We start from the raw sequence: 8,113 nt of genomic DNA on the forward strand, positions 1-8,113 counted from the left end.
GGAAACTATATTGTAATAGTTACTGAGAAGTGAGGATAATAAGCAAACTTTTCTTTCAAGACAGAGTGGGAGAAAGGATACATACAGCTCCAAGTAGAGAGGAGAGCTGAAGAAAGGTGAGGACTTGTAGGATGGGTCATTTTAACATAGGTTTGAAGGGAAGAGTCAAAAAAGAGAAGTCATTAATAAAGCGGGGGAGAGAAGAAAACATATATTGTAGATAAAATACCCAGTATGCAGTAGGAGATGGTTCTGGAGCCTCAGTAAAGAGCCATGAGAAAGTTGTAGAGGCTGTCTTTCTGTAATAATTTATTAAACAAGGTCTTCAGTGGAAGAAAGAGAAGGTAGAAGAGGAGTCTGGAGTAATCAGCATGGGCAATGGTGTCAGAACTGACCAGATGCAGACACACACAAAAATAAGCAGCTGGGAGAAGGCAGCTTGAGTGACTATCATCAAGCTATTTTTATAGTGGTGGTAGCCACCACACACTCACATTTCCAACATAACCTTGAGATGGTTGACAGGAGTCAGCTGGCCAGACTCAGCCACTGAAGGCAACGTCTCTCTATGCCTCCCCCAGCAAACACAGCCCAGGAAGTGGAAGCTGGTAGGGACTGAAGTAGAAGCTGGTAAACTGATATCTTACCTCTGGGTCCCTTTGTAATTCATCCACCACCCACAAGACCTTGGGCCAAGATTCCCATTTTGGCCTCAGATACTAATTTTGGACCAAATGGTCAGTGCTCAGCTGGGCGTGGTGGCTGTGTGGGTGGGGACCACCAGGCAGTGGAGGAAGTGGGACTGGTGAGCCAGGCGGGGGCCTGGCTTCAGCATGGCCTGACTCACCCCAGACCATGGGAATGGGCACTCTGGGGCCAGTGGCGCCATCTCTGAGCAGCGCCGGGGCTGTCAGTGCATCATTAGTGGTTGCGAGTGCTTGCCCAGCACTTCTCACAAGGTGGCCTCAGGGCCTGCCCACATGCCATCTGGGTAATTACGTCCTATTTACCTTCCTGCAGATCCAGATGAACAAGCACTTCACTTCCTGACTTAAACTCTGTGTGCCGCCCTGAGTGATATGGTGAGTTTAGCCTTAAAAATCGTCCTTCTTTTCAACCTGATCAGCCCTCTCCCCTCACACGTCATGCTGAAGGATCCAGAAGACTTCGATATAGGGTCTCTGACCACCTTGTCTTCGTTTGTCAGTTGCAAACTGATTTCCCAGAGAAATCCTGACAGCCCTACTGCCAGAGTGGACACTTGATTCAGGAGGGTTCCTCACGGTTCCCTCCCTTCCGACCTCTAGTTAAGTCAGCTTCTTCACTCTGATGAAACAATCCTCCTTCACTTTTCAACTGATGTGGTTCAGCTGGTGTCAGTTCTATCCCCAGTACCAGGCTGGCTTACCAGAACACTGTAATCTCTTGGCCATAGTGATTGGTTCTGAGAGTTTTGTGGAACACTTAGAAGAGAATCATTCCCTGCTGCGGTTACTGAGAGCATAAAATATAGGCCAAAAGTTACTGGCAGCGTTTTTTTTTTCTTTTTTAAGATGACCCTTATGTGCCAAGAACTGCCTTAAGTGTCTTTATGTGTACCGTCTCACTGACTTCCCACATCAACCCCATAAACTATAAGTTCTATTATATAAGGCAGCATAGTTTGGGAATCAATAGTACTAATTCTGGAACCAGACTACCTGGATTTAACTTCTGGTTCCATCATTTGCTAGTTGCATAACAGATAAGTTATTTAAACTTTCTGTGCCTCAGTTTCCTCATCTTTAAAATGGGGCTACTAATGGCACCTATCTCACAGGTTGTTGTGAAAACCAGTGAATTTATTTACACAGAGTACTGGGAAGAACACAAGGCAGAGGAAGAGCAAGTGCTCAAAATTTCAGCCATCCCTGTCACTATCACCATCATCCTCGTGTCCCATTTAAAGACAAGGAAACTAAGGCACAGAGATGTTAAGAAATATGTCTACAGTTGTGCAACTAATCAGTGAGGGCCTGAGGATTTGAATCAAGACTGCTTCTGGCTCTAGAGATGGTGTTCTATTGATTTATTTAACCAGGCCATGCAGCTTGTGGGATCTTAGTTCCCCAACCAGGGATCAAACCCACGCCCCTGCAGTGGAAGAGTGGAGTCCTAACAACTGGACGGCCAGGGAATTCCTGACGTGTTCTTAACCATGAAACAGTACCTCCTGTGCCCAAGGGCATCACCTTGGTCTGCAGAAAACAGAAAGTAACACACATAAAGCATAGCTGAGCGGAAGAGAAGGCAAAGCAAGAGTCCTGAGGACATTTCCAGGGCCCCTTGAACCAGCTGCCTTAGACTGTATGGCTGCTGTAACAAAAATGCCATAGACTAGGTAGCATATAAACAGCAAATCTGCCACAGCTCTAAGAAGCTGGCAAGTCCAAGATCAAGGTGCTGGCAAAGTCGGTATCTGGTGAAAGTCACCTCACCGTATCCTCACATGGTGGAAGGAATGAAAGAGCTCTCTGGAGTCTCTATAAAGGCACGAGTATCATGCATGAGGGCTGCACTAGTCTCATTCACAAGGGCTCCACTCTAAGGACCAAATCATCTCCCAAAGGCCCCCACCTCTTCTTAATACCATCATCGCCTTGGGGCATGGGGTGTTGTAACATACAACTCTTTCAGGGACACAAACATTCAGTCTGGTGCTTGTCAGCACCAGACAAGCCAGGAATCCAGCCTCCCTTTGGAGTTTTCAATACATGACAAAATCCCTCTACCTCAGCCCAGTTTGTCCCTTGCAGTTGAAATCCCTTGTAAACTTCACTGAAATAGCAATTCAAAGCTCACCCTCAAGACTGTCTTCATGTTCTGAGCCTGAATGACCCCAAAAGAAAACACTTCCTTGATAGAAGCTGCTCTAGGATTACTACATCAGAGCTGTCTATTTCTTAGGTCATTCATTCATTTCATTCAAGCATCCTCCATGGATGGAATGACGTTAGTTGCCAAGACATTCTGAGTGGACAAGGCATAATGGATTTCCGCATCAAAATATCAATGGTGTTCCCACAAGTTTATTAAGTAGGTCCAGCTCCAGCCTCAAGTACAGTCTCAATTCCCCTTCTGTCTGTCAGAACAGAAGTCTCTGGAATCTTTCAATCTATGCCAGATCTTTTCTGAGCTCTGCATATCTACTGCTATAGCTGGACTCTGGCCTGTCTTTAAATGCAAAAGGTAATGGGGAGTTTCTACACAGACTTAATTATTCATCTCCATCGAACAACATAAGCATCATTCAATCTCCATCTCTGGACACAGTCTTTCCAGATCAAAATATTCGATCAAGGTCCAAAGAGGAAGTGCAGATGCCAAACGGGTGACTTAGAAGGTAGGGGTCAAAGCATTCCAGCCAGCAAGGTTGAGTTGTGTCCTTCTGTGCATCAGAGCTGCACACAGAGAACCCTTGAGGGCTGGGATTACTTTTGATTTTTAAATCACAAGCGTCATAGAAAATATACAATGAAAAACCCAATGATTCCTTGGAGAGTTCATTGCTCTCCCCATCTCCTTTGATTCCCCTGCCTCCTCTCCACATCCTTTGAACTTCTAAAAGGACACTTTGAAGGCATGTCATAAAGCAGTTTTTCATTCATGCTTTGCTCTTTGATGATCTTGCTGTTTGTCTGAATTGCAGCGTCCACAGGATGTCGGCCGGGCGAGCTGAAAGCCTATACTGACGAGGAAGGGCCAAGCGTGGATGAGCCTGAGTGGTGCTCATCAATAAGAAACAGGAAAGGAGGAAAGAGCCAGACAGGAAGGACCCAAACAGGATTTCTGGTCTCTCCTGCAGGTCTTATCCTTCAGAGTGGCCTCCTATGAGAGAGGCCTAGAGTACTGGAGCCTAGTGACAGCTCCCAGCCTGCAGGTTTTGTACAAGCGTTTCCCTCCTGCTCTGGCCTCAAACGTGAGAGCTCTCTGCTCACCCCAGACTGCACTAAGCCAGCTCCCACTTGATGAGAAAGATGATGGGCTTTGATTTTTCCTAACCTCTTCCAATGTCCCTAGTGCAAGATTCTTTTTATTTCAAGGCTAGCAAGACACCATGAGGTGGGAAAAGAAGAGAGAGAGATAGCCAGACAGGTCTGCAGACACCTTCTTTCACCTTGCCTACTGACTCAGTGGTTGAGAACTAAGACTCATATATGACTCTTAAGAATCCTAAAATACTCAAGTAATAACCAGTGGCCCTCAAAGCAGCAGCCCTGGCCTGGGGATGGTAACTATGATGAGGGCAGACAGAGCCTTCTGTGAACCTAAGCATTCTGAGGTCCAAAGGGAAAAGAAACCACTCCCTTCCGTGATGCAGGGAGTCTGATTCATGGGATGGAAGTGGCTGGGGATGGGGGGGGCGGGGGGTGGAGGCGGCAGGTGTGGAGGTAAAACTCTTCATTCAGCTTTAAACAGTCAAAACATTAGAACCCATCACTCCAGGGGCAGATGTGTAGTGTCAGAGGGGAGGGTAAAGACCTCACTCACTCTCAAGTGTTTAGTGAGTGCCTACCACATCCCAGGACAAGAGTGAGCCAAACAGACAGATCTCTGTTCTTGTGGAGCTAACAATTCACTGAAAGGCCAGATGTTCAACACTGCCACTCATACATACATCATTATAAACTGGGTCACATACCTTACAGTATAGGGTGTTATGAGAGCATTAACACAGAGACACCATTTAGACATGGGGGCCAGCCTCCAGGGAGACCTGGGAAGGCCCAATCTAAAAAGGCGACATTTAAGCTCAAGGGGAGAGGGATGATGTTCCATCACCACAGAACAGTACGATATGCAGAGCAAACAGCATTTTATGCAAAAGGAACAGCATATGAGAAAGTCTTGCTGAAGGGGAGTCAGATTGGAGGAGTCAACAGTCAGCAAAAGACCTGTGATGAGTAAAGATGCAACCACTGCGTATTAAGCCCCACAACACACCAGGTGATATACCCAATACCAACAACACAGCAGTGAACATAATTCACAAAAGCCCTGTCCTCCTGCAGTTTACTTCCCAGATGCTACCTCATCAGAAATCAGACTCCAGCAGAGCGACCAGTAATTCAGGCTGCCTGGATGAAGCAATCCATGATGAAGCAATGGGCAGGGCCACTTCATACATGAGGGTTTTCTCGCCCAAAGGCTCTCAGTGTGGGCCACCAACGCCGAGTGAGCAGCTACTCTCAACTTTCCCCTGCATGGATGGATGCCAGGCGAAATCACCCGTGGGGATGCGGCAGGGGACAGGCCAAGCCAGTCAGACAAGGGGAGCACCCCTCCCTCCCCTGTGCTGGCAGTTCTGGCCCATGGTGGCCAGGGGTATGGAATGATCTCCAGGCCCTCCATCGACCAGTTCTAAGTTCTGAACACAGTTCTGGCACAGAGTGCAGTAATTTGCAGCATGGGATTTTTGAATCAAACAGAACCGGCTTCTTGTCCCAGCTCTGCCACGGGCCAAGTGGGCCCAGAACTTTACCCTCTCTGAGCCTCTGTCTTAGTCTATAAAAGAGGGTTAAGGGTTACTGGGACCTTGCAGTTGTGAGGACTGCAAGAGTTAGGGCATATAGAGTGCTGAGCATCCTTCATGGCGCTGGGCACTAGCTACTGGGGTATGAAGACTGGGAAGTGATAGATCCCACTTCCCTGCCTGGAGACGCCAAACTTAATGTAATTTTTGTAAAGCCCAGAGTCACAGGCAAGCAATGAAGCACCCTGCACAGCCCTCTCCCTTTTATTCATGCATTGCCTGGGAAACCAAGGCAGAGTTCAGCATCTCGCCTGGCGTAACCCCAGGACTTCAAAGTCAGGAATGTTCATTTCTGAGAACAGTGAAGCAACCACAGGAAGCGTGCAGCAGAAGCAACAACTGGCCGAATTAGTCCCATGGGAATTACTCGGAAATATCTTCCATTTAAAAAGACTTTGTGAATTTTCCATTGCAGATATTTAATATCGAATTGGGTTCTCTCTTCCGCCTTTGTCAGTGGAGTGCTCAAAATAATTTTAATATTAGCCAAAGCCAAGGAAAATTACGAAGATAAATCTGCAACATTTCCTTCCCCTTCTCTCCCCATCTCTCCCTGCCCATGACACATCCCACAGCCAAACTTCAGTGAGCTGAAGTCTTCCACAGTTCAGCAGTTAAGCAGTTGCTTCTAAGACAAATGACATGGTTTAAACATTGGGCCTGCTACTTATAAATTTTACGATTTTAGGCTAGTCACTTATGCTCTTTAAGCCTCAGTTTCTTCCTCCATAAAATGGAGACAATAAAAGTCTCATTAAGTTACTAAGAATGGAGGGAAAGTTCCAGAGGTGAATGTTACTTGCTATTATTACTACTATCTGTTCTCTTTCCACAATGACCTAGGTCATCCAGAGATGGTCCAGAAACAGCAGCTGGTCCAGCAGGCCCGCAACAAGCACTAACTGGCCAAGGAGAAAACATCTTTGGCTGGAATGGGGTGAAGAGGCTGTGCGTCCTCCTTGGAAACTGACAGGCTCTGCAGAAGGAAGATCTGTGTGAAGTTTAGAGAATCCACCAGCAGCCAAGTCACCCTACATTGATACAGAGAAAGCTGCCTTCCTGTTTCTTATCATTCCCAGTCCCCAGATCAGAGCTGACACCAGATCAAAATCCTACACCTTGGGTTTATCTAAGGACCTCTATAGGGTTTTCTTTTCTTCTATCCCTAGTACTTCCCTTCCTACAGTGAGCAATCCAGTCTGACTTCATGGAACTTATAGTCTAGGAAGGAAGATGACAGAACATAAAGTCATCAATAGGAAAAGTCCTCTGAAGGAAATGAACTTCCTTCCAGGTAGAAGGTGGAGAGCGACTGAGGACAGGGTCTGAGGCGGGGTGTATGAGAAGGCTGCTCCGATATAGGTCCTAAGGCTGCACCAGTGGCAAAATAAAGAAAAATGAAACTATCTTGCTCATTCTTTATTTTCGAGACAATTAACAGGTCCAAGGTACAAGTGCTTGAGAATAAGTCAAAAGAGAAGTACTAGACTGAGGGTTGTTCCATCTAATCCTCTCTTCCCCCACCAACAAACCATGAAAAGGTTAGTACAAGATGGACCCCAGGACAATTGAATTTACCTCCCACAGATGACCCTGAAGCATTAGCAGAAACACGGGTCTCTCATTTGTGTCAGAACCATTGCTAGACTAATAACAATCGGAACAGCAAGAGTCACTTACTACGTGGGGCATGTGCCAGGCAGCAGTCAGGCACTGCCTTGTGTTCCCTGGTTTACTCCTCCCAACTTGGGGATGATGATACTGTCACCCCACCAGCATCTCACTCGTGGGGAAACCCAAGCACGGGGAGGTAAAGCAACCTAGGAGAACACAGCTATCCGGAGGTGGGGCAGGGATGCTGCCAAGTAGGTACGATCATCAGCTCCATTTCACAGTTGAAGAAACGAAGACAGAGAGCTCAAGCGACCTGTCCAACGTGGAACAGCCCATGGTGGGTAGGAGGAGGACTAAGCTAGGCAGATGATGCCAGAGTCCTGGCACAGAATGACCTGCAGTGCATGCAGGGAACAGCAAGTCCTTCCATTTCTCTGCAGGGGCAGGTGAACAAGGAGATACAAAGAGACATCTATTAATACCTTCATTCAATGAACATGAAAGATGCACAGGACAGCCAAGCCTGGTACTGCTTTCTGGAGCTTCAGTCTGGTAAGAAAGCCAGAGACGGATGAGCTGATGCACGTTACTGTATACTCATGACCGCTGGGATATGCGGCAAGGAAAAGTTTACAATGTGATGGGTATGGACAAGGAGCGGTGACGAGAAATCTGAGGCAGGTCCTTTCAAGGGTTCACCGAGTGAAGAGTGACCTTTCTTGGAAAGAACATGGCCAGTCTGAGGAAAAGACAGAAAGTGGAGAGACTGGGGTGCACACGGGAGGTGAGGGAGGTGGGGGACAGGAGAGGAGTCTGGGGAGGTTGGCAGCAGAGAAGACTGAGAAAGTGGCGGGAAGCCAGGCCGCAGGGAGCACACAGGCCAGGCCAGGAAGCCTCCGCCCACAGGTCTGGGGGAAGCAGACACTG

The 8,113-nt window shown here is 47.4% G+C and overlaps 1 long non-coding RNA gene across 1 annotated transcript; it reads left to right on the forward strand.

Annotated features, from left to right (window-relative positions):
• The first annotated feature begins 475 nt into the window (after positions 1-475).
• LOC120863519 lies at positions 476-6,966 on the forward strand. Its single transcript, XR_005721017.1, has 3 exons — positions 476-630; positions 1,021-1,082; positions 6,416-6,966. It is a non-coding gene; the product is annotated as an uncharacterized LOC120863519 (long non-coding RNA).
• The last annotated feature ends 1,147 nt before the right edge of the window (positions 6,967-8,113 follow it).

This window comes from Oryx dammah, unplaced genomic scaffold (genome assembly GCF_014754425.2).
Source record: "Oryx dammah isolate SB20612 unplaced genomic scaffold, SCBI_Odam_1.1 HiC_scaffold_5, whole genome shotgun sequence".
Lineage (NCBI taxonomy): Eukaryota > Metazoa > Chordata > Mammalia > Artiodactyla > Bovidae > Oryx > Oryx dammah.